General features: G+C 38.9%; 1 protein-coding gene across 1 annotated transcript in view; it reads left to right on the top strand.

Moving 5' to 3' along the window:
* The first annotated feature begins 1,792 nt into the window (after positions 1-1,792).
* The window catches only part of LOC143369379 (contactin), a 43,636-nt gene continuing 21,224 nt past the window's right edge, over positions 1,793-24,204 (top strand). Inside the window, exon 1 of the mRNA XM_076813244.1 lies at positions 1,793-2,032. The gene's annotated coding sequence lies outside the window, so the exon portion shown is untranslated. The remainder of the gene's footprint in view (positions 2,033-24,204) is intronic.

Raw genomic sequence — 24,204 nt, 5'->3', positions numbered from 1 at the left:
CCGAAAAAATAACGGTCCTAGAACCGTTATAACCGATATAATATCGGTTATAGAACCGTAACCGAAATCGATATACTCAGAAATTTCGGTTCCTTATAACAGTTATCCAGAATATCGGTTCTTCATAACTGTTTCAAGAACCGAAACTGTTATCATAACTGTTTTAAACCCCTACTTTTGTAAGAAGTAGTTCTCAGAAAAATATTTTAACACTAACATCTCACAAAAGCCCCATTAAACTCGACGTGTGCGGGTTCACTCGTAACCAATACCATAATTCCAGGATTTAATTTTGCCGCTTTTCATGATTTAGTTAGGGTTTCAATCCGCCAGAGGGTACTGATTTTGCCAACAGAATTATATGGGAAGTGTACACCTCTGCCCAGTGGTGGGTAAAGACACGATTTTTTTATTTTATACACGATACGTGTCTTAAATGTCGTAAATGTCGTAAATGTCGAAAATGTAGTAAATGTGTCATAAATGTCATAGGTATATCTGGAATGAAAGTAACTAGTAAGCTTAGACCTCTGGTGGCGCCGGTGGACACTACATCGCGATCCCGTGGTGGGGCCGGGACGTCGCAACCTATAAAACATTTTTCATATAGGTTATGAAGAAATGACAATTTATTAATAATTCTAATAATTCTAATTCATGATCTGATTGGTGGAAAGCAAAACTACTCTTTACACGCGCCACATAACCCCAATTTCTAATTTCTCTTGAAACATTGTCAAATCCTCACTGTGCATATAGAATCTCAGTTGTATATTTTGAACCAATGTAATCGTTCTTGATCTATTTAAATTAAAGAATATTTTTTCACTTTAGTTAAAAAGTATAATGTATATGTGAATACTTTAGCCAATCAAATCAGTGCGTGCAAACATTGACTATTTATGAATGTATATACTAAGTAAGTAGGTATATATTCGCTGAATTAGCACGCTTTGACTGTAACACAAGTTATATTGAAGTATTTTATAAAGAATAATTCAATCAAGATCAAGAATTACGATCACAGTGAACAATTCACTCAAGTTAAAAAAAATCACGATCATGGTAGTGATTTAACTTCATTCACGACCGTGATTCTGATTCTGCGATCACTGTGATAAATCACCTTTAGTGATTTTGCACTCCATCCCTATTTTCGACGTAATCGCCGTATTTTACAATACTCTGCAGTATTCACATGCAACCAACAAACGAGTCAAAAAGAACTATATTTTTCGAAAACTTTAATTGTTGAAACCTTGAAATAATGAATATTTCTATTTATTATATTTGCGACAATTGAAACGTATGAAATGGGCTTAAAAACAACATATACGTACATTTGCGACATGTAAATGCATTTGCGACGTGGTCTAAAATACCGACCCACCACTGCCCTGCTCTAAGGGCGGTATTCTCAGTCGCTACTTATTCTTAAGCAAATGCTTAAGCATTCGGCATCCTATGCTAGCTACAAGGCTAGTAGAGGATGCCGCATGCTTAAGCATTTGCTTAAGAATAAGTAGCGACTGAGAATACTGCCATGGTTGGCCGTGGTGTCGGTTCGCTTTGGGGCTACTTGGCTGGCTTGGCGCTGGCGTCAGTTCACGCAAACATTACCACCACTCCTGTAGGTGTTTCTCCCTCCATTCACTGCAATTAATGACTGTGAAACCTGTGTGAAACGGAACGCGCCCATAGTACTCTACTTCTAATTCTCTACTTCGTGTATGTTATTGGGTTCTGACAGGCGTGGTTTCAAATGGTTTCAAATTTGAATAGTTTTCAAGCTGGATTCAAATAAAGTCGACCATCAGAGTTTGGAATGAAATGATCGGAATGTAAATTTCATGGTTCCATTGGTTTCATAAATCGAATACAGGTACATATGCACATGTGTATGACAATAGCAAACATGGTGTTAAATTTCATTTTTTCTCGACCATAGTTTATTATATTTTATATACAAACCGTTTTTAATCGAAAATAGAGGACAGCGGTAATAAAGTTTCGGTGTCAAGAAGTTGAAAATGTAAGTCAATTTCAAATAATTTTGTAAAATGTTAAACTGCCGCACCTTAACTCCTTTGTACGATTCTTATAAACATTTTATTAGTCATGAAGCATATTGTAAGAAGTACGGAAACATGATGATATGCTTAAATCTTTTTGAATGTTTGAAAAATTATATATACATGTAAGTGGGATTGAAACCTAACCAATCACATTCAAGCTTTGTATAAGGATATCACATATTATTAATCGCTTAAAAGATATTGTATGTGTAGGTCTCAGGTAAGTAACTTTGTACTAAACATAATATTATAATTTTAATATTTATACTTGTTTAAAAATGATACTCGGTTGTACTTACAAGAAAACGTTCCAAATTTGAAATCTCAGATTTCAATCAAGTTGGATATCTGCTAAAGTATTGGAGATAAATTTTTTTTTTACATAGAATTGCATGGTTCGAGAGGGCCAACTTATCAGCGCAGACGAATTTTTTCTTCGATTATTATTTTAAAAGATACGATGGTCAAGTTCGGTTCTTTAAATAGAACTTTTTTTTTTTAAAAGATCAGTTGATAGTGCGTTCCAAGACAAATTCAATAAGCTTTAATGTATACATTTTATTTCCACTGGTTTTTGAGATATTGCGCTTGCAAATTTATTGACTTTCCCTCGAAGAAAACTCGCTGGAATAGCAAGCACCAGGGGCGGTCTTGCTGGTGCCTCGGATGACATTGCCTGCTGAAACTGATACCTACCTGCCAAAGGTCTACGACAGGGTTCGCAGGCCCAAAAGCTGGACAATTCTTTTCCATCAGAAATGCTAGGTAGGTACATCTACGATATCGAGAAGCGCATCGTTAATGTTTCAAAAGGTCATACAATTTACTTAGAGTTTGTACGCAAAGAGAAGTAGGAAAATATGACTCAATTTTCAACTTCAATAGTCTTTTAGATCGCACTTGCTTTTACGCTTGGATGGCCAGTTCTTTTGGGAGGGATGCAAGTTTGTATTGTAAAGACCAGATTGTATTAGGACTAACCGGATTTGCATCCCTCCCTAAAGAACCAGCCATCCGAGCGTAGAAGCAAGTGCAAACTAAGAGACTATTGAAGTTGAAAATTGAGTCATATTTTCTACTTCTCTTTGCATACAAACTCTAAGTAAATTTTATGACGTTTTGAAACATTAACGGTATGCATCTCGATACCGCAGATGTACCTACCTAGCATTTCTGACGGAAAAGAATTGTCCATCCTTTGGGCCTGTCATTCCTGGCGTAGACCTTTGGCAGGTAGGCATCTGTTTTAACAGGCAATGCCACCCGTGGTGCCAGCAAGACTGCCCCTGGTCCTTGCTATTCGAGCGGGTTTTTTTCCAGGGAAAATCAGTATATTTGAAGCGCAATCACTCAAAAACCAGTGGATATAAAGTGTATCTCGATAAAAAACTTCAGAAAAGTAAAAAAATTACGCCAAGTACACGAAAGCAAATAAATCACAAAAAATAGAAGATAATAATAATTATAAAATAAAAAAAGATGTGAAATCAAAATGAGCTGCACGTACATAAAGGTAATGATAAATACAAATAAATATTTTAATACGAATAAACATTTTATTCAAAATACTTGGCGCTGCGAAACAGAAAATATGTTAATTGTCCTCGTATTAATAATTTACAATAACTCCCTTACAATCTAAAATACATAAACATATACATATACATATTAGAAACGCAGTCCGATTTATTCTACATATATTTAATTCTAATGTCATACGTAGCATATGCGCACGCACACATACACACATTCATGAACGCACACCCAAGAAAGAAAGAAAAAGATTAATTAATGCAATTTATACATATTTATTCAGTTTAGCGGCACCAATTCGGGACGCAGCGCCAAGTATTTTGAATAAAATGTTTATTCGTATTAAAATATATATTTGTATATATCATTACCTTTATGTACGTGTAGCTAATTTTGATTTCACATCTTTTTTTATTTTATAATTATTATTATCTTCTATTTTTTGTGATTTATTTGCTTTCATGCACTTGGCGTAATTTTTTTACTTTTCTGAAGTTTTTTATGGAGATCTCACTTATTTTTACAAAGATAATTTACGTAGAGAATGACTTCAGATAATTTTCAATATTATAAATTATTATTATTTTATTAATTGATGACTGGATAATTTTTTCATCCTCTCGGGTATTTTTTTAAAATATATTGTATTGTGATCCAAACTACGCATGCCTGCAAAGCTTCAAGACAATTGGATTGGTGGAATTGGTTTAAATTGGTTTTCATCATTTAAATTAAAAAGAAATTCATTTATGTATATATATGTAAAAACACGTTTATAATTTGGTTATAACTTGACGGTAAGCTGTCAAAATTTGGAGTAGATTGCATAGTGAAGATAGCGATTGACGAACGAAACGTGTGTTAGTTCCGTTTTGGCTGAAGGTGTGCGTGTAACGCGTATACGTATTATGTCGACAAAATTTGATTGGAGAATCAGGAGAAAAACCTTATCGCATCTGACAGATTCATGAGATGATATTACGATATCTCGGTTATGCGTGGACCGATTTTATTGAAATTGGTCTTATTCGAAAGCTTATATGTGGTTTACATAAAAAAAATGCCTTTAAATTTAGAAAATATTGCAGGCGTGATGAGATATTAAGGAAATAAATTTCAGGTTAGGTTGGAATGTCTCCGCGACGAGTAAAGGTACACGGTAGCGACAGTCGACATATACAGGGTGTCTTTCCTGTACTTGGCGTCGAGACGCTACCGCGTCTCTAGATACATTAAAGCTTATTGAATTTGTCTTGGAACGCACTATCAACTGATCTCTTAAAAAAAAATAGTTCCATTTAAAAAACCGAACTTGACCATCGTATCTTTTAAAATAATAATCAAAGAAAAAAATTGGCCCTCTCGAACCAAGCAATTCCATGTAAAAAAAAATTTATCTCCAATACTTTAGGAGATATCCAGCTGTCCAGTCTTCCCGCGGACACCCTATACGTTAAAAGTTTTCAAAACAAATAGCATATCTGCGAGTTGGAAACTCATGTGCTCAAGTTTTTGTTGAACATACTTTATTGATTTTATTATACTATATTTTATTTATTTTAAATATTATTTCCATAATAACTCTTGTCATTTATCATTGTTGCAGTGATTTTTAAATCAGTTTTAACAAAAGCATATTTATTGTCTAACCTGCTAGCTGAAGAAAAGTCCTGTAAGTTGGATTAAATGAGTTGATTCCTCATGAAAGTTTTAAAACTTCACCCGTCTAAAAAGAATACGTAACATCTAAGGTTCTATGTCATTCTATATTATTCTGGAGACATTTCTGATCGAGAAATAACCTTGTTAACAGAGTAAAACTAGAAATAGTAACTATTTTAATAAAATGTAAAAAAACTATATATTATATATCTTATAATATATTTTTAAAACTTTGGAGTTTCCCAATTACATTCACATGTGTTGAGTTCACTATATGCCATTTAAAGATTAAAAAAGTTGTTTAAACAACTACGCACTATTCAAATTTTGTTACACAGTTAAGAGGTTTTAAATAGGGGTAATATAAAAGCTCAGCTTATAGGATAAAATAGTTTTGCTGTGTTATAAAACTGACTTGTTAAAGATATAGTTTTGTTTCCATAAGTTTAATCTGTATTTTACATTTAAAAATATAAGTTCCGGCTAAATATTAACATGCTTGGAATATTCTTATTGTAGACAATATTTGTGCTTTTGGTTTTCAAAAAACATATCTTTCTAACAATGACAGGTTTTTAGACGTCCACCTTCAATTGCTTTGGTTTGTAGATATGGTTTAGAGGACCGAAAAATAAGATATACGTGATTTTTTATATTGGGCCGTTTTCATATTTAGGGAGTTGAACCACCCCCCGAAGTTCAAAGTAGCTACAAAATTGTGTTGAATAAAACTTGATATAAATTTCATTTGTGTCATAAGTTGTGGTATGGATAATGTTCCTGTCATCAGTCACATTTGTACCTTTTCTTATGAACTTTGAGTGGTGCTTTCACCCCCTAATCATGCAAACGGGCCAAATTAAAAAGACACGCATTTCTTATTTTTTGGTACTTTAAAACAGTGGTGAGCAACCTTTTGTCCGAAGTGGGCCACAAGTGGAAACCTACTACTCTACGCGGGCCGCAATATTAAATACATAAATATAACTAATCCAAGAATTTTAATTTATGGGCTGAATTTGTTATTCCTGACATTGATTTACAATAAAACGTTTTTTTAAATTTGATGTACTGTTTATTAGTAATATATACACAGTAATATATACCTACATATTATAATATAAACAGGTATATGTATGTATATTTTTCTAATTAAATGAACTTAAATAACCATTGAAATTTACTTAACGAGATACTTGATTCTGTTTCTCATTAACGAGCTTGACAATATTGGGTGCGACATTCGAAACTGCTACTCTAATACAATTATTTATTCGTTCGTCAGCGAGTCGATTACGATGATCACTTATTAAAATTTTCATTTTCGAGAATAGTTGCTCACACGCATACGTACTGCCAAATAGGCTCATTATTTGCCTGGAGTGGGTAGCTAGCAATGGAAAAATAACAAACAAATTTTAATATTTTTTCATCCTCTCTTTACAAAACGACACAGAATTAAGGAATAAATTTCAGAATGCTAGTCTTATTGAATTTTATAACCGTAACTTTCCGGCTAATAAATTTCCATTGCTAGTTACCCACCCCAGGCAAATAATGAGCTTATTTGGCAGTACATATGCGTGTGCGCAACTATTCTCGAGAATGAAAATTTAAAAAAATGACCGTAATCGACTCGATGATGAAGATTAAACAATTGTATTAGAAACCACTTAAGAGGGCATTAAATAAAGTACCAAATAAACACGTTTCATTTTTTTTATCATAATTAACAGAAATGAAAAAAATTAAATAAACGTAAAAAAATATAAAATTATACAACATTAGAAAGGGATAATTTTATCTTATTTTTTGGCGCAAAATTTATTCCGATATCTTTTGCAGTTCAAAAGATATATGCAAACGTTCAGGCGGGCCGCAGGTCAGCGGCTGGCGGACCAAATGCGGCCCGTGGGCCGCGGATTGCTCATCACTGCTTAAAAACGTTGTCCAAAAACAAAAGCAAATCTGATAACTTTGAGAGACCCCCTAAATATGAAAACGAGACAGTGTAAAAAATCACGTATATCTTATTATTCGCTCCTCTAAACTCTAAAACATATTCGAAAACCAAAGCAATCAGAGGCGGACACCTAAAAACCTCTCCTTGTAAGTGTCAACTTTTTTTCAGAGTAATAACAAGCCTTGATGGCTGTTATAATCTTCTACAATATAAAATTAGTTGTTTTTTATATTTTATATTTTATACTCGATGTAAAAAGTTCTTTAGTTCGCTATCACAATAAAGGGGTATATTTACATCTAAGCAAATAATGAATAATATGTAGAGAATCACTATAATAATGGTATATAGCAATGTCAGTTACAAATATGTCATTTAAATATAATAAGAATTTGCAGAAAGAATATACTCAAGGAAACTTTGAACATACGAATTTCAGATTGGGAAGTTATATACTAATTTAAGTAATCACAAAGTATTTTTATATGTAACGTAAATTATCAAATATGTATCTACTTGTTTTTACTTTAAATTGACCAGAAATGATTTGGTTAAAATTTGCAGTCACATTGATATGACTTGACTATGCCTGTCTATTGCAGCTTTTAGTGTATTCCACTTATTATTTCTCATACACCCTGTTTGTTTGAAACTATTAGATTGAAAGACATAAATGTCTAAAACAGGGTTGATTAACTGGCGACTCATGAACGGCCGCACAGTGGGACAAACTGCTCCTTTTTGTATCAAAATCGTAGAATTTTTGATAGGAATAAGATAGAGGAATGAATCTTTTTTTTAGGTTAAAGATAAGATGTTGCAGAATAAGGAAAAAATATTGAGAATATGTGACAAACAAGTTATGATCTTGAAAATCTACGTCAATGTTGACATTTTCGAAGAAAATTTCGGTTTTTCACATTGTAACGTGTACTTGAAGTTTTTTCTTGACTTCTTATACATCATTTCGTATAGATTTTGATGCGCTGAAGTCAAATCTGTTCGCAGAATTTGTCTAGTCCTTCAGAATTCGAAGAAAAATGCGATTTAAGGGGTTACGCTCACAAGGGACGTTCGGCAACCCGGAAATTCAGAAAACGATCAAACTCGGGGTGCAAGTAGAGTAGTTCATCCGTAACGCAATCCTATCTTTTGTTGGTGCCTTAATGCAACTTTTGGGGGTGACTCCTTGAAAAAAATGCAGAATTTTCTTTTCCATGGAATATCTCAAGAACGGTAAGAGATATCGAAAAGAAGTTTAAACAGAAGGTACATCGATTTCTTATATCTACAAAACCGCGTAAAATAATTTTTAAAAAATCCATATTTTTCAAGTTACCCCCACCACCAACCCTTAAAATTACGTTTTTGTATTTTGTAAATATATGCTGAAATCAAACAATACAGCATTACAAAAAACGAGAAGTCTTGCTTAAATAATTGAAAACTGTCTAAACTTTATATAAAAAATAATTTAAATATGGCTTTCAGAAACCACTTTATTCATGAAAACTGATAAAATGGACTTCAAATTCGGTAATAGAGGTTTTATTTGTTTTCCAAACAAAATATAACACATCAACTATTTATATGTATGAAAAGAGATTATCCACAGGTATTTCAGCATATATTTACAAAATATAAAAACTTAATTTTAAGGTTTGGTGGTGGGGGCAACTTGAAAATTATGGATTTTTGAAAATTATTGTTACGCTATTTTGTAGATATAAAAAAACGATGTATCTTTTGTTTGAACTTCATTTCGATATCTCTCACCATTCTCGAAATATTCCACGAAAAAGAAAATTCTGCATTTTTTTCAAGGTATGATTTCACCCCGAAAAATTGCATTATGACACAAACAAAAATAGGTTTGCGTTACGGATGAATTACTCGCACACCGAGTTTCATAATTTTCTGAATTTCCGCGTTGCCGAACGTCCCTTGTGAGCGTAACCCCTTAAATCGCATTTTTCTTCGAATTCTGTAGGCCTAGACAAATTCTGCGAATAGATTTGAATTCAGCGCATCAAAATCTATACGAAATGATGTATAACAAGTCAAGAAAATACTTCAAGCACACGATATAACGGAGAAACCGAAATTTTCTTCGAAAATGTGAACTTTGACGTAGGGTTTCAAGGTCAAAACTTGTTTGTCATATAATCTCAATATTTTTTCCTTATTCTGCAACATCTTAGCTTTAACCTAAAAAAGATTCATCCCTCTATCTTATTCCTATAAAAAATTCTACGATTTTTACACAAAATGGAGCAGTTTGTCCCACTGTGCGGCGGGGGGTTCCTCCGCCTTGTTGCCACGCTGAACGGTTCCCTCCATACCTACTAAACTCTGACGATCGCAGTCGAATGCGTCCGTCTCTGCACAGACAGAAATACATTCGATTAGGGGTGTGTTTCAATTCACGCATTATGCGCATAGACTATACAGGGTGTCCCACTAAGGAGTGGACAGCGCGATATCTCTTAAAGTATTGTCGATAAAAATATAAAAAAAATAGAGAATTGCATGGTTCGAGGGGGCCCATTTATTAGCGCGAACGAATTTTGTTTTCGATTATTATTTTAAAAGATACGATGATCAAGTTCGGTTTTTCAAATGGAACTATTTTTTTTGAAGACCTGAGTTGATAGTGCGTTCCAAGACAAATTCAATAAGCTTTAATGTATACACTTTATTTCCACTGGTTTTTAAGATATTGCGCTTGCAAATTTACTGATTTTCACTGCAAGAAACCCCTCTGGAATGGTAAAAACCGGGGGCGGTCTTACTAGCGCCACGGGTGGCACTGCTTGTTGAAATGGATACTTACCTGCCAAAGGTCTACGCCAGAAATGGCAGGCCCAAAGGCTGGACAATTCTTTTCCGTCAGAAATGCTACTTAGGTAGGTACATCTGCGGTATCGAGAAGCGCATCGTTACTTTTATTTCGCACTTGCTTCTACGCTCGGATGGCCGGTTCTTTTGGGAGGGATGCAAGTTGGATTGGTTCTGATACAATCTGCTCCCTATGGTTGAAATTTAGTCTAGCAACTTTCACTCCTCCTATAGCTTCTCGATACCGCAGATGTACCTACCTAAGTAGCATTTCTGACGGAAAAGAATTGTCCAGCTTTTGGGCCTGCGAACCCTGTCGTAGACCTTTGGCAGGTAGGTATCAGTTTCAACAGGCAATGCCACCCGTAGCGCCAGTAAGACCGACCCCGGTCCTTCCTATTCCAGAGGGTTTTCTTCCAGTGAAAATCAGTAATTTTGCAAGCGCAATATCTTAAAAACCAGTGGAAATAAAGTGTATACATTAAAGCTTATTGAATTTGTCTTGGAACGCACTATGAACTCAGGTCTTCAAAAAAAATAGTTCCATTTGAAAAACCGAGCTTGACCATCGTATCTTTTAAAATAATAATCGAAAACAAAATTCGTTCGCGCTAATAAATGGGCCCCCTCGAACCATGCAATTCCCTATTTTTTTTATATTTTTATCGACAATACTTTAAGAGATATCGCGCTGTCCACTCCTTAGTGGGACACCCTGTAGAGAAGACCGTTCCGTCTCAGTCTATGCGTGCATTGGCGGCGTTGGTGGCACATAGGATTCTCTAGATTTCTCCCACTTCTAGCGCATGAAGCGTGCAGTTCATGTGCGCATGCGTATTTGTCTCTTTACGTACGCTTTGAAAAACATACACCAATTTGTGTGGTCCCCTCCTCGAAGTGACAGAAAATATAACCTACATATATGCTACATGACAATAAATGTATATTTTATATTTCGTTCTTTTACGCTACATTTGTCAATTTCTTATATTTTTCTTATTAATTTAACAGTTCTCTCACTTTTTTTATAAAGGAAAATCATGGCCGGAATTACCCCACGTTAATTCCGCAATTCCAGTCAAATGGACATTTTTGTGTTATTACTTCCAACTATATTACAACGTAAATTTAGGCTTTCTCGGTCATACTAATAAAAACTAGACACTTCAAACTATCAATTCATATAAAAAAATAGCAAATGTGTAAGTTGCTCAAATTTTATAGCGTTTCTTGCGTATGTAGCCGGAATTACCCTGCTTTCCCCTGTTTGCAGTATTTGAATTCGAAATATAGAAGCACACGTAAAGCGACAAATACGCATGCGCGCAAAATGTGCATTGGCTGCCTATGGTTTGATTTTCTGTAGTTGCTGCACGCATCATGAGCTAAAAGTTGCAGGATTCTAGGGAATTCTACAAATCAGGCTATGCAATCTTTGCACGTATTGCATGAAACGCAACCAACACAACGGACCCAATTTCGAAGCGAACAGCACATCTAGAAAGTTTTAGGAAGAGTCGAAACGGAAGATGAGAAAGGAAGCAAATACGTGGCGCGCATTGTTATTTCTTAAAAACTTTTAACGTTACCGTTATACTCTAATCCAGAAGACGTACGAGAGTCTGCGATTGTATTCAATAGCCTTCAAAACCTTCAATTTACCCCAGGCGCGGATAATAAATAACTTCATTTTTCCTTTACACATCTGCTTAGCAAAGGGTATAGCCGGTTAAGATGGTTAAATGTGCCCTTGAACCGAATTCAACTCACGATGAGTCATTCGAAAGCTTATAAAAAAAGAAACATTTGTGGCAAGTTTCAACTTTGTATCCCGTCCCGGAGGGTAGTAAAAGGTAAAAATAGAAAATCAGGTTTTTGCCGAATTTCTGCTATACTAGTGCACGACAAATTTGGAAAAAAATCAGAGGCATTTCTGTTACCGAGGCACATATTAGGGAATCGTTTCAGATTTTTAAATTGAAAAACAAAGCTATGAAAAATAAAAAACGCTAAAAAATGCTGAAAAATGCCGGTTGTGTATCGAAGCAGTCTTGGTACTATAATTATATTTTTACTGTAAGTCCGCATCATTGTTACTATTGTCCTGATTTTTTTTCAGATTTTTCAATTTGGTGCGTCGCAGTTAAAAAAAATTAAAAACTGATTTTTTCGTCATTTTTTCCGTGTCAAAGTACCTTATACGTCGAACTGCTTCATGAAATAAGTATTTTAGGTGATCTTCAATGTTTATACGCACAGCAAAACATCATAGGAATTAAAGAAACTGAATAAAACCGAATCATTTGAAACTATGCTATGCGCCTTACATTCTAAAGTATTTACCGTATTTTCCAACGGCGTCGGTGGCGCGGTGGTAAAGTGTCGAGCTGCTAAACCGGTGCCAACTTTTTGCACGTAGGTCCGAGCCTCGAATTTCCAAGTCCCCTTAGGCTAAGTTTTTTTCCCATTAATTATATATATTTCCAAACTATACGACACAATGATCAATATTTATTTTCAAATATTTTATGAATATTTGAAAAACATATCTCCCTGAAATATACGTAAATATGAGTGTGGACTGCTTTTTATGCCACCGTTTCTCTTGTCAAGTATCCTGTCAATTACGGCATTGTTTAACATTGTTTTTCAATTTAAAAATCTGAAACGATTCTCTAATATGTGCCCCGATAACAGAAATGCCTGATTTTTTCAAAAATTTTCATCCCCTAGTATAGGAGAAATTCGGCAAGAACCTGATTGTCTATTTTTGCCCTTTACTACCCTCCGGGTGGAGATACGAAGTTGAAATTTGCCACAAATGTTTCTTTTTTTAATAAGCTTTTGAATGATTCATCGTGAGTCGAATTCGGTTCAAGGGCACATTTGACCATCTTAACCGGCTATACCCTTTCTCTTATACTAGCGGATGAAAATTTTTGAAAACAATCAAAGGCATTTATGTTACTAAGGCATATATTAGGGAATCGTTTCTGATTTTGACATTGAAACACCAAGCTGTGAAAAATAAAAAACGCCAAAAAATGCTGAAAAATGTCGGTTGTGTATCGAAGCAGTCATATTACTATAATTATATTTTTACTATAAGTCTGCATCATTGTCACTATTGTCTTTATATTTTTTTTCAGAATTTTCAATTTGGTGCGCTGCAGTTAAAAAAAATTAAAAACCGATTTTTTTCGCCAATTTTTTCTTGTCAGAGTAACTTATAGATCGAACTTTCGTACATACTATGAAATAAGTCTTTTATGCGATCTTCAATGTCTTCATATATAGCAAAACAGCGTAGGATTAAACGAACTTAACATGCTATGCGATTACAGTCTAAAATGTCTGCCATATTCTCAACGGCGTCGAGAGCGCCACTGTAAAGTGTCTGACTGCTGAACCGCTGCGAACATTTTGAACGTATTTTCGAGCCACGGAACATCTAAGTCCCCACAGGGTCATTTTTTTTACATTAATTATGTATTTTTTCGATTGGTAGCTATATGGCAGTGATCAATATTTATTTACAAATGTTGTAAAACATTTTAAAAATATTTGAATACTTGGAAACTCTTGTCAAGTATCCTGTCAATTACAGTATTGATTATAAGGGGTCATATACGTTTCCTGATTGGAAAAAATGCAATTTTTTCATAATTTTAAAGGTACATGTCTTAGAAATATTTTACGCCTAAAACGAAGTCGAAATTTCAATTATTGGCGAAGTTACGGCTGTTCGAACGAAACGGGTCGCGCCGCTCTCATTTTAGATTTACAGCGGGCTAACTGTACGACCGCGCGTCTTCCTCTAAATTGGACTCCGATAATTGCGGAGTTGTAAAATAGGGAAAATCCTATTGTAAAATACGTTTGGAGTGTCCGTATTGTATTTATACGGTCTATAAGCCGTCTGGAATACGGTACATAGGCGGTTGGAAAGTTCGTTTGAGTACATTTAGTCTGATTCTATTCTCCGACTTGTAAACGGCTACCAGGAAAATGTCAGCACGACGCACAGTGGGGCTAGAGAGGAAAAAATTCTTAAAATGAAAGTTGTATTTTTGTGTATCCATCACTGTATCCTGATAGCCACTCGACCAACGTATCTAACCTACATGACAGATATTTCATATTCATGCTAATGCAAAAAAAAATTGATCTGAAGTTGACCTTTCGCATTCTAACGGGAAACGTGTCAATATTCATACCAGATTGTCGATTTTTTCTGAATTCCTCTAGATATTTTTATGTTTGTACCTCATGTATCTCGAATGTGTATAGTCTCAACTTATTTGTGACATAAATAGTTTTCGAAACTCTTCACCGTAATCTCACTATACAGCTTCAAATGAAGCTTCCTAGTTTTTCAAGTTTTCATTAACTCTTTTAGGTTTATAAAAAGCTCCGCCTTTCTCCGCGTTCTAGATAGTACAGGGTGATTCTCTTGGTGCGCCTGATCAAAGAGATGCCGCCTGGTCAACTGTAACGATGTTAACCCGCTGTGGTGTCTCTCCTAATTTATAGATTTCGACCCTCGATGGGGTTGGAGTACCTATTAAGAAGTGCGAAATGTCCCGTTTCCGCATTTCTCATCAGATCTCTGCGAAAACGATGCCAGTCGATTCCTTATATTTCGCCGGTGAAACTAACACCAAGAACGACGCAATTCGAAGCATAATGAAGGAAATTACATGAAAAATTGATTTGCATAATTTCAAGCTAACTTCGTTGAAAATAGTCCGAGTTACATGACATTTGGTATGGTTTTCATCGGAAAAACCATTGGTATCACTTCCATATCGATACGATAAAGAATAAAGAATTATTTTATTTCTGAAACAGGTATGAACCCTCGGCCAACCGCAGCAAATTGAGGTCGGAGCCCCGCAGTCCAGGATGAAAATGTGAAATATTCATTTCAGCGCATTAAGAAATTCTTTATTCTTTATCGTATCGATATGGAAGTGACATCAATGGATTTCTTGTGTTTTTCCGATGAAAACCATACCAAATGTCGTGTAAATCGGACTATTTTCAGCGAAGTTAACTTGAAATTATGCAAATCAATTTTTCATGTAAATTCCTTCATTATGTTTCGAATTACGTCATTGTTAGTGTCACTTTCATCGTCAGAACATAAGGAATCGATTGGCACCATTTTCGCAGAGATCTGATGAGAAATGCGGAAACGGGACATTTCGCACTTCTTAATAGGTATTTCAACCCTTTCAAGGGTCGAAATCCATAAATTAGGAGAGGCACCACGGGCGGTTGACCTCATCACGGTTGACCAGGCGGCATCTCTTTGATCGGACTCACCGAGAGAATCACCCTGTACTAATTGAAAGCAGGTACCATCTACTAACAGCCCTCCAAAAATTGGCTGCATTTATTTGCGACTTTGGCTGTTACTGATACATAACCACAGGAGTGCGCTGTGCATGCAATTTCGCAGAAACTCATCATATCAGCATTTCTCGCTATTTGTGCATAGTTTCTATTTTATATTACTTTTTGATAGTTTTAGTGTGTAGACAGTAATATTAACAACATTAAAAAACAAAATAACAATAAAATTTTTAAATAAAGTATTGTTACCATAATCGATACAGAGAAAACATATTTCATAATTATTTACTAATACTTATATAACATTCCTTTTGACTTCCATTTCCGGTTTGTAAGAATCGTGACGTGTGAGTGAGCAGTGTGAGAGATAGGAGTGGATAAGGTGTTAGTAGGGCAGGTAGGGTGTGAAAAGTGGGTACAGAGGGAGAAGGGGGAGCTGGGAGTGAAGGGAGAGATAGGGCGAGGAAAAGGGGAGTGAGGGAGAGGAGGAAAAACAGGGTGGAAGCACGCGAGTTTTGAGGTTAGGGTAAGGAGGGAAGGATTGAGCGGGAGTGGAAAAGGCGGGAGAGTGGAGAAAGAGAGGAAGAGAGAGACATCGGGCGGTGAAGAAAGGAAATAAGGATATAGCGGAGACAGTAGATAAAGTAGGGAGTGAGAGAAGGGGAAATAGGCGGAAGGTAAGGAAGATAGGATGGAAGGGAAAGAGGGAGAAAAGGGAGAGGAAAGTGGAAAAGAAAGGGTAGAAACAGGGAGGAAGGTAGATGAAAAGGAAGAAGAGGCGAAAAGGAGAGGTAGGAAAACGAATGCAGAGAGACTGGCAAGGGAAAGGAGCATGAGTGGAGGAAGCATAGGTGAAATTGCGGAGTTGTGGAAGAGAAAGAGAGAGAAAGAGGAACAGGGTCATGGAGAAGAGAGTGGAATAGAAGCGTTCCAAAAGAGTAGAAAGGTAGGAAGATCACCGGAGGGAGAAAGAGAGGGGGGAGGAATAGAGAGGCTATTAAAGGAAATGAGGGCGGAGATGAGGAAGGATCTGAAGGAAGTAAAGGAACAAGGGAGAGAGGCGAGGGAAGATATGGCGTCATTAAGAGAGAAAATGGAAGAATGGGAAGAGAAGTGGAGAAGAGAAAAGAAAGAGTTGGGAAATAGAATGGAAAGGGTGGAAAAAAGATTAGAGGAAGTGGAGAGAGAGGAGGAGAAGATCAAGGAAATGGAGGAGAGGCTAAAGAATTTAGAAATGAGGAGGAGAAAGGAGGAGGGAGTCGGAGAAGGAAGGAGAGAGGAAGGGGTGGGGAAGGACGCAGGACGGGAAGAATGGGAAACAAGGGTGCAGGGGATGGAAAGAAAACTAGAAATGAAAGAGAGAGAAGAGAGAAGGAAGAACATTATAATTAAAGGGGTAGGTAGGGAGGGAACGGCGATGAGGAGGGCAAAGGAAGTGCTGGATGTAGTAGGGATACAGGGGAGAATAGAGGGAGTGAGGGAGCTTGGAGGAAGAAGGCAAGGGAGGGAGGAAGTGAAGCTGGAGGTGAAAATGGAGAGCATGGAAGTGAAGAGGGAAATAATGAGGAACAAAGGAAAGCTAAAAGGGAGAAAGGAAAGGATAGGGGACGATCTGACCTGGAAAGAAAGAAAGATGCAATGGCAGATAAGGGTGTTAGGAGAAGAGGAGGAAAGAAAAGGGAATAGAGTGAGAGTAAAGTACGGGAAGATAGAGATAGAGGGGAAAACGTGGTTCTGGGATGAGCAGGGAGAGGTACTAAGAGACTGGAGAGGGAAGGAGAGGGGAAGAGCAGAATGGGGAGCAAAAGAGGTGCGAGAAGGAGAAAGGGGCAGGGAAGAGGTGGGAAAGAAAGAAGGGAGACAGGGAGCGGAAGGGTCAAAAAACTAAGGGTGGAGGGAGAGAAAAGGGGAGCGACAGAACAAACGGAAGAAACGAAAAGCTGGAAGATAGCGTTCTGGAACGTAGCGGGGGTGGCAAACAAGGAGGTGGAATTTTGGAAGGGGATAGGGGAATGGGAAGTAATAGTGCTTTTGGAGACATGGATAGAAGAGAAGGGATGGGACAGGATTAAGCACAGGCTGCCGACGGGATATAGGTGGAAGACGCAGTGGGCAAAGAGAAGGAATAAGAGGGGGAGAGCGATGGGAGGCATAGTGATAGGGGTGAGGGAAGAAAGAAAGAATAAAGGCGGGGGAGGAGGAATGGACGGTGGTGGCAGTATACGTGAACGAGGACATGGAGGGGGACGAAGAGGAGGAATACACGTACACGGGGGGAAGAGGGGCAACGGTGATCGATTATGTGTTGGGGGATGAGAGGACAAGAATGGGGGTGGAAAGGATGAAGATAGGGGACAGAGTGGAGTCAGATCACTACCCGGTGGTGGTGACGATGAGGGAGGGAGGAGTGGGGGAGAGAAGAGGAAAAGTGAGGGAAAGAAAGGTAGGAGGAGGGCGGTGGTCGGCAAGGATGAAAGAGGAGTTTATGAGGGGGATGGAAGGAGTGGGCATAGAAGGGGAAGGGATACAGGAGGCGGTGAGTAAGATAACAGAAAGGATTAAGGAGGTGATGAGGAAAGGGGAGGAGAAGGGGGACAAGGAGGAAAGGCGGAAGGAGGGGTGGTGGGACGGAGAATCCAGGGAAATGAAGAGGCAGGTGAGAAGAGGGCTAAGGAGATGGAGAGGGGGGGAGGGATCGAGGGAAGAGTACAAAAGGAAAAGGAGAGAGTACAATGAACTGTGCGAGAGGAAAAAAGGGGAAGAGAGGGAGAGGATGATAAGGGAGGTAGCGGAAGCGAAAACGGAAAACAAAGTATGGGAGATAGTGAACAGGGGAAGGAAAAAAAGGAAGCGGGTGGACGAAAAGATAAAGAGTGAGGAGTGGAAGGAATATTTCATGGGACTGCTAGGGGGAGTGGAAAAGAGGGAGGGGAGTAGGAGGAAGGGAGAGGAAGAAGGAATAAGCAAAGAGGAAATAAGAAAGGTATTGAGGAGACTGAAGGAGGGAAAGGCGATGGGAGGGGACGGGATACCAAACGAAGCATGGAAATTTGGCGGAGAGAAGGGGGTAGAGGCAGCATGGGAGATTTGCAGGAGGGTATGGGAGGGAGAAGGATGGCCGCAGGAGTGGAAGGAGGGGTTAATAGCGCCACTGGTGAAGAAAGGAAGGGGGACAGGGGTACAGGACTACAGGGGAGTTACGCTTATGCCGACCCTGTATAAGGTGTATGCAGCGGTGCTGGGAGAGAGACTGGAACAGGAGGTGGAAGGTGAGGGGATGATCCCGGAGAGTCAGGCAGGGTTCAGGAGAGGGAGAGGAACAGGGGACCAAATATATGTGCTAAACCACATGATAGGGAAGCAGACCAGAAGGGGCAAGGGGAAACTGGTAGCGCTGTTCGTGGACCTGAAGGCTGCGTTCGACACGGTGGACAGGAGTAAATTATGGGAGGCAATGGAGAAGAGAGGGGTAAGGGAGGGGTTGAGGGAGAGGGTTAAGGAAATATATAGGGAGACAATTAGCAGAGTAAAGGTGGGAGGGGAGATAGGGGAGGGATTCTGGACATCGAGAGGGCTAAGGCAAGGGTGCCCGCTGAGCCCCATACTATTCAACCTGCTGATAGCGGATGTGGAGGAGGAGCTAAATAAAGGGAATTGGGGAGGGGTGAGAATAGGAGGCAGGAGGATATGCTCCCTGGCATATGCGGATGACCTAGTGTTACTGGCGGGAAAAGAGGAAGAGATGGTGTGTATGATAAGGCGGCTAGAAAGATACTTGGAGGGAAAGAACCTAGAGGTTAATGTGGCAAAGACAAAGGTGGTGAGGTTCAGAAAAGGGGGAGGGAGAGACAGAAAGGTGGAATGGAAATGGAAAGGAAGGGAGATTGAGGAGGTAAAGGAGTTTAAGTATTTAGGGTATGTGTTCAAGAAAAACGGGAGACATGAGGCGCATATACAGGACAGGGTGAAAAAGGCAGGGGTCGTAATGAGACAGGTCTGGGGAATTGGAAAAAGGAAATTTGGAAAGGACTGGGGAAGGAGGATGTGGCTGTTCGATGCGCTGGTGTGGACGGTATTGGGGTACGGGGCGGTGCTATGGGGGTGGAAGGAGAGGGAGGAGGTAGAGAGGGTACAGGAAAGGTTCATAAGGTGGTCGTTGGGGGTAGACTGGAGGACGCCAGGATATATGGTGAGGGAGGAGACAAAGAGGGAAAAGCTGAGGATGTGGGCGGGGGGAAGGGCGTGGAGATACGAAGAGAAGCTGAGCAGGGGAGAGGGAGGGGAGTTGGCCAGATTATGTCTGAAAGAGGTGCAGGAGAGGGTGAGGGAGGAGGGGTGAGAGTTGTCTAGGTGGGAAATAGAGAGAAAGGAGTTTAGGATGGAGAGAGGAGGGAGTGAAGGTAACGAAAGGGAAAGGGAAAGAGGGGGTACGAAGAGATGGAGAAAGAAGACAGCAGGAGACAGGCAGAGGAGAGAAGGGAAAAAATAAGGGAGTCGAAATACAACAGGTGGTACAGGGAGATAGTAGCAAGGGGGATACCGAAATACCTGGCAGCGGGATGGAGTGAAGGGAGGTGCAGGAGGGTAGCAAGATTTAGGCTGGGGAACGAAATGAGGGGGGGGGGGGAGGTATTGGGAGAAGGAAGAGGAGAGGAGATGCAGGGTATGCGGGGGGGAAGAAGAGACGTGGGAACACGTTTTAGAGAGATGTGCAAGGGAAGAAGAGGGAGGGGAGAGAGGAATAGGGGAAATGATAAAGGAAATATTGGATGAAGGATGTAAGGGAGAGGAATGGATGAAGAGGATAGAGGAAATGAGACGGGAGTGGGAAGGAGGAAACGGGGAGAAAGGAGAGGGAAGGAGGGAGGGAGAAAGGAACTAATGAATGAAAGGAGGAATGGAATGAAAGAAAGGAAATGGAAGTCGAAGGCGGAGGAAAGGGGAGGAGACGAGAGCGGAAAAGGCGTAGTTTTAAGAGGAGAAAACGGCAGGCGCGGGATAAAGGGGAATAGTATAAGAGCGAGGATAGAGGGGGGGGGGGGCGGCGAGCGGGAGAGCGGAGAGGGAGAGCGAGCGAGGCGAGTGCGATGGAAGTAGGATAAGGACTTAGGATAAGGATAGGATAAGATTAGGTTAAGGAAAATGTAAAGGAGACATGTAACCCTGAGGGGAAGCAATAAATCACACTTAACATTCCTTTTTTCATTTAAAAATTAACATTTTAAGATTTTAAGGTTTATAAGTAGGGATAGGAACCCTAATCCGTACCCGGTTCGGTACTCACAAGGAAAGATCCCGAACCCGAGAATTCTAAAAATTCTGAAACTTTGTCGATATGTAGGGAATTCCTCCTGATTACAACGCAATTTTTTTTTGCTGCCCAAAATTGCACTACCTGGTGAAATTAACCCCTGAAGATTCGGCTATTTTTCGATTTTATTTTTTAACTCGCAATCTGTAAGAGATAGGAAAAAAATTTCAAGACAAAAGTTACTTTTTTTAATTAGATATATCAAATGGTACAATTTTTTATCAATTGTTTAAACAATTAGAAAATAGTTGTAAACAAAAATATTAATAACTAGCTGCACCCGGCCACGCGTCGCTGTGGCTCAATCTAGCTAAGTCGAAAGGAAAGAAAAGAGAAAGCGCGCGTTTCTAATATGTTTAATTTCACAATACTTGTAGGTATACAATATTTTTTGTTGTTCCATTGTCTGTGTAGATATAGAGATTGTCTGGTTTGCCGACTCTAGAACACGCAACATATAATTGTCCATGTGAGAAGCAATCCGTGTTTAGATCTAAACCGCACAATTCTAAAGATTGGCCCTGAGCTTTGTTTATGGTGATTGCAAACGCCAATCGAATTGGGAATTGCAATCTCCTAAATTGAAATGGCATATCCGTTGGAATCATAGGAATGCGAGGAATGAGGACATCTTTACCTTTGAAAGGTCCTGTCAAGATTGTTGCTTCTATGACGTTGCTCATTAATTTTTTTACTGCAAGCCGCGTGCCGTTACAAAGCTTTGGCTGCTTGATATTTCGCAACATGATAATTGGCACGCCGATTTTTAATTGCAGTACGTGCGGTGGCATCCCTGGCAGATCGAGTGAATTCAAAAATTCTGTTGGATAATTAATCGCTTCTTCTGCTTCCACAACAGTGTCGACGGACTTGTATGTGACTGCCTCGCTTTGAATGTTAGACTGAATAATATTATTAAGTTCGTAGACGTCTTTGTTTTTGGGCGCAAGAATTGCTCGTTCACTCAGCCAATCGTGATTCTTATAATTGGTTTGAATGTCGGGAAATACTTTTTCAACCAATTCTTCTTTTGATGTCACTAAATTGCAGAAGTTATGAGGCAATGCAATTCGTCCTGAGGCCAGATCAATCGGCAGCTTTCCGTTCCCAATTTCCAGCAATTGATGTGAGAATATCTCAGCTGATCGATCGTTTTGCAGCTGGACACGCATATTTATAGTTAATTTTAACGTCTTTACGTGTCGCCACAAAGTAGAGTATTTCAGGCAAGCATTTATTTCGTCCGCTGGTGTCGATCGAGGAACTACAGGTAATGTTTGCCTAAAATCTCCTGCAAGCAATATTAGTGCGTTCCCAAATGTTCTGATGTTTCCACGCAAATCTTGCAATGATCGATCAAGAGCCTCGAGCGATTTTTTGTGTGCCATTGTGCATTCATCCCAAACAATAAGTTTGCATTTCTGCAATACTTTTCCCATGCCGGATGCTTTGGAAATGTTGCACGTGGGAGTTTCAATGAATTGCATGTTCAATGGCAATTTCAAAGCGGAATGAGCAGTTCCACTTGGTAGCAATGTCGCAGCTATTCCGGACGACGCAAGAGCTAAGGCTATGTCATTTTGGGATCGAATTGCTGCCAGAAGTAATCTAATTAGGAACGTTTTACCAGTTCCTCCTGGCGCATCTAAGAAGAAGATTTCTCCAACTCCGTTATTGACAGTTTGCATTATTTGGTCGTAAATGCCTTTTTGCTCAAGCGTTAGCTTAGGAATATTTGATTGCACATACGACAAAAGATCGCTCGTGTTATAATTTTGTTCACGACGGAATTATACATCGAATGAAGCAGCAGCAGATCGATTCGGTGATGGCATTCCCAATTGCTTCAGATCTTTGTTCGCGATTTCAATTCTTCAATCATTATCAACGCTTCGTTGTAGATTTCTGCTGTGAAATCCATGTTCATATTTGAATTTTCCTTGCGTATTCGATGTAAAATATCTTCAGCCATGTGCGATTTATATTTCTCCCATAACTCTGTTGGAGATGAAGGAGAGCAGGCGGTCAATATGATTGCAAACAATGCACGAATTTGATTTGGATGTGACGTGTTGCACGCGTCATTAATGCATACATTCCAGTGTCGGTCGTCCTCTAATAAATTCAGAGCTTGACATGCTCTGCGGAAAGTAGCATGTGTTACGCCGTTAACAATTCTCAATTGCTGGAAAGACGTTGGACCGGGCACATTTACCAACAGCATGTGAAGAAAGAAGCATTCATCTTGATTGGGATGCACGGTGTACAGTCTGCCTATCGTAGTTTCTTTGAATATGCCAGGTTGTCCATCAACTCGCTCTCCTCGTTTGCGTCGTTCAAATGATTTTCTACTCGCATTCCATGTGTAATACGCAGGCACTTCCGAATACAGCAGTGTTTTCGCAAACGCGTCATTTTGACATAACGTGAAGAATGCAGTTAACGTTGTATTCCGTGGATTCAGGGCTATTTGTGGCACATTTGCAGCTGTGAAATAAACGCGCTGTCCATTTTCTAGATGTACTGCTAAGTGAACAACAGCTGGACTTCGTTCATGTATGGGAAATGAGAGAATTCGCCATACAGCTTCATCGCTGCTTATGTATCTTCCAGCCTGATACTGTGCGATTTCATCTATATGTATGACAGCATTCCTATCACTTCCTTCTGGTTGCACGCCAAAAACTGCCATGTCGCTGCCTTTATTCACGTACTTACAAATGTATTTAATGGATTTAACGGAGTTACAGTATTCCACGTTTATGTGCGCTTTGTATGTTTTTGATAGCAAAGGCGAATATGGAACAACCCACCGGTTATCTACTTCGATGTCACCGTTTCGTATTTGTATGGTTGCTAATTTACCGCCATCTTCTGCTGATCTTCTTCTGTATAAAGGATATCCATCGTTTCCTGTAACTGTGTTGGATACTAATGCTCGAGGATATCGCTTAAAGCATTTTCCGTCTATCATGCATGGTGAATTTGGGCTTAGTGTACCGCAAGGTCCATGTATCATATTTTTTGTCACAACTTCATGCAAATCCTTATCGATGTTGACATCGGGTATTTCAGCGCATATTACATCGTCGATTTCGTTTGAAGTGATTTTGTTATAGAGCCAGATTAGTATATGTGCGTGTGGCAATCCTCTCTTTTGCCATTCCACTGAGTACATCCAGCAGCGCACAGACCCAAACACTTCATGTTTTACCATGAAATTCATCAGCGATTTCAGCTTCTGTCTGAAAACACGTGCTGTGATGTCATGCCTATCCACCGGCAATTGCCCAGGAAGTAAGAGCTGTTGTATATCGTCCCAAGCTGGATTACATGTGAATGTAATGAATAGGTCTGGACGCCCGTAGTGACGAACATACGCAATTGCATCTTGAGCGTACTCATGCATATGACGTGGACTGCCTGTATATGAAGATGGCAAAATCGTTAGTCTTCCAACGTTA

Source organism: Andrena cerasifolii, chromosome 5 (genome assembly GCF_050908995.1).
Source record: "Andrena cerasifolii isolate SP2316 chromosome 5, iyAndCera1_principal, whole genome shotgun sequence".
Classification (NCBI taxonomy): domain Eukaryota; kingdom Metazoa; phylum Arthropoda; class Insecta; order Hymenoptera; family Andrenidae; genus Andrena; species Andrena cerasifolii.
Note: the sequence above shows the minus strand (reverse complement) of the source record. Positions and strands in the feature narration are given on the sequence as shown.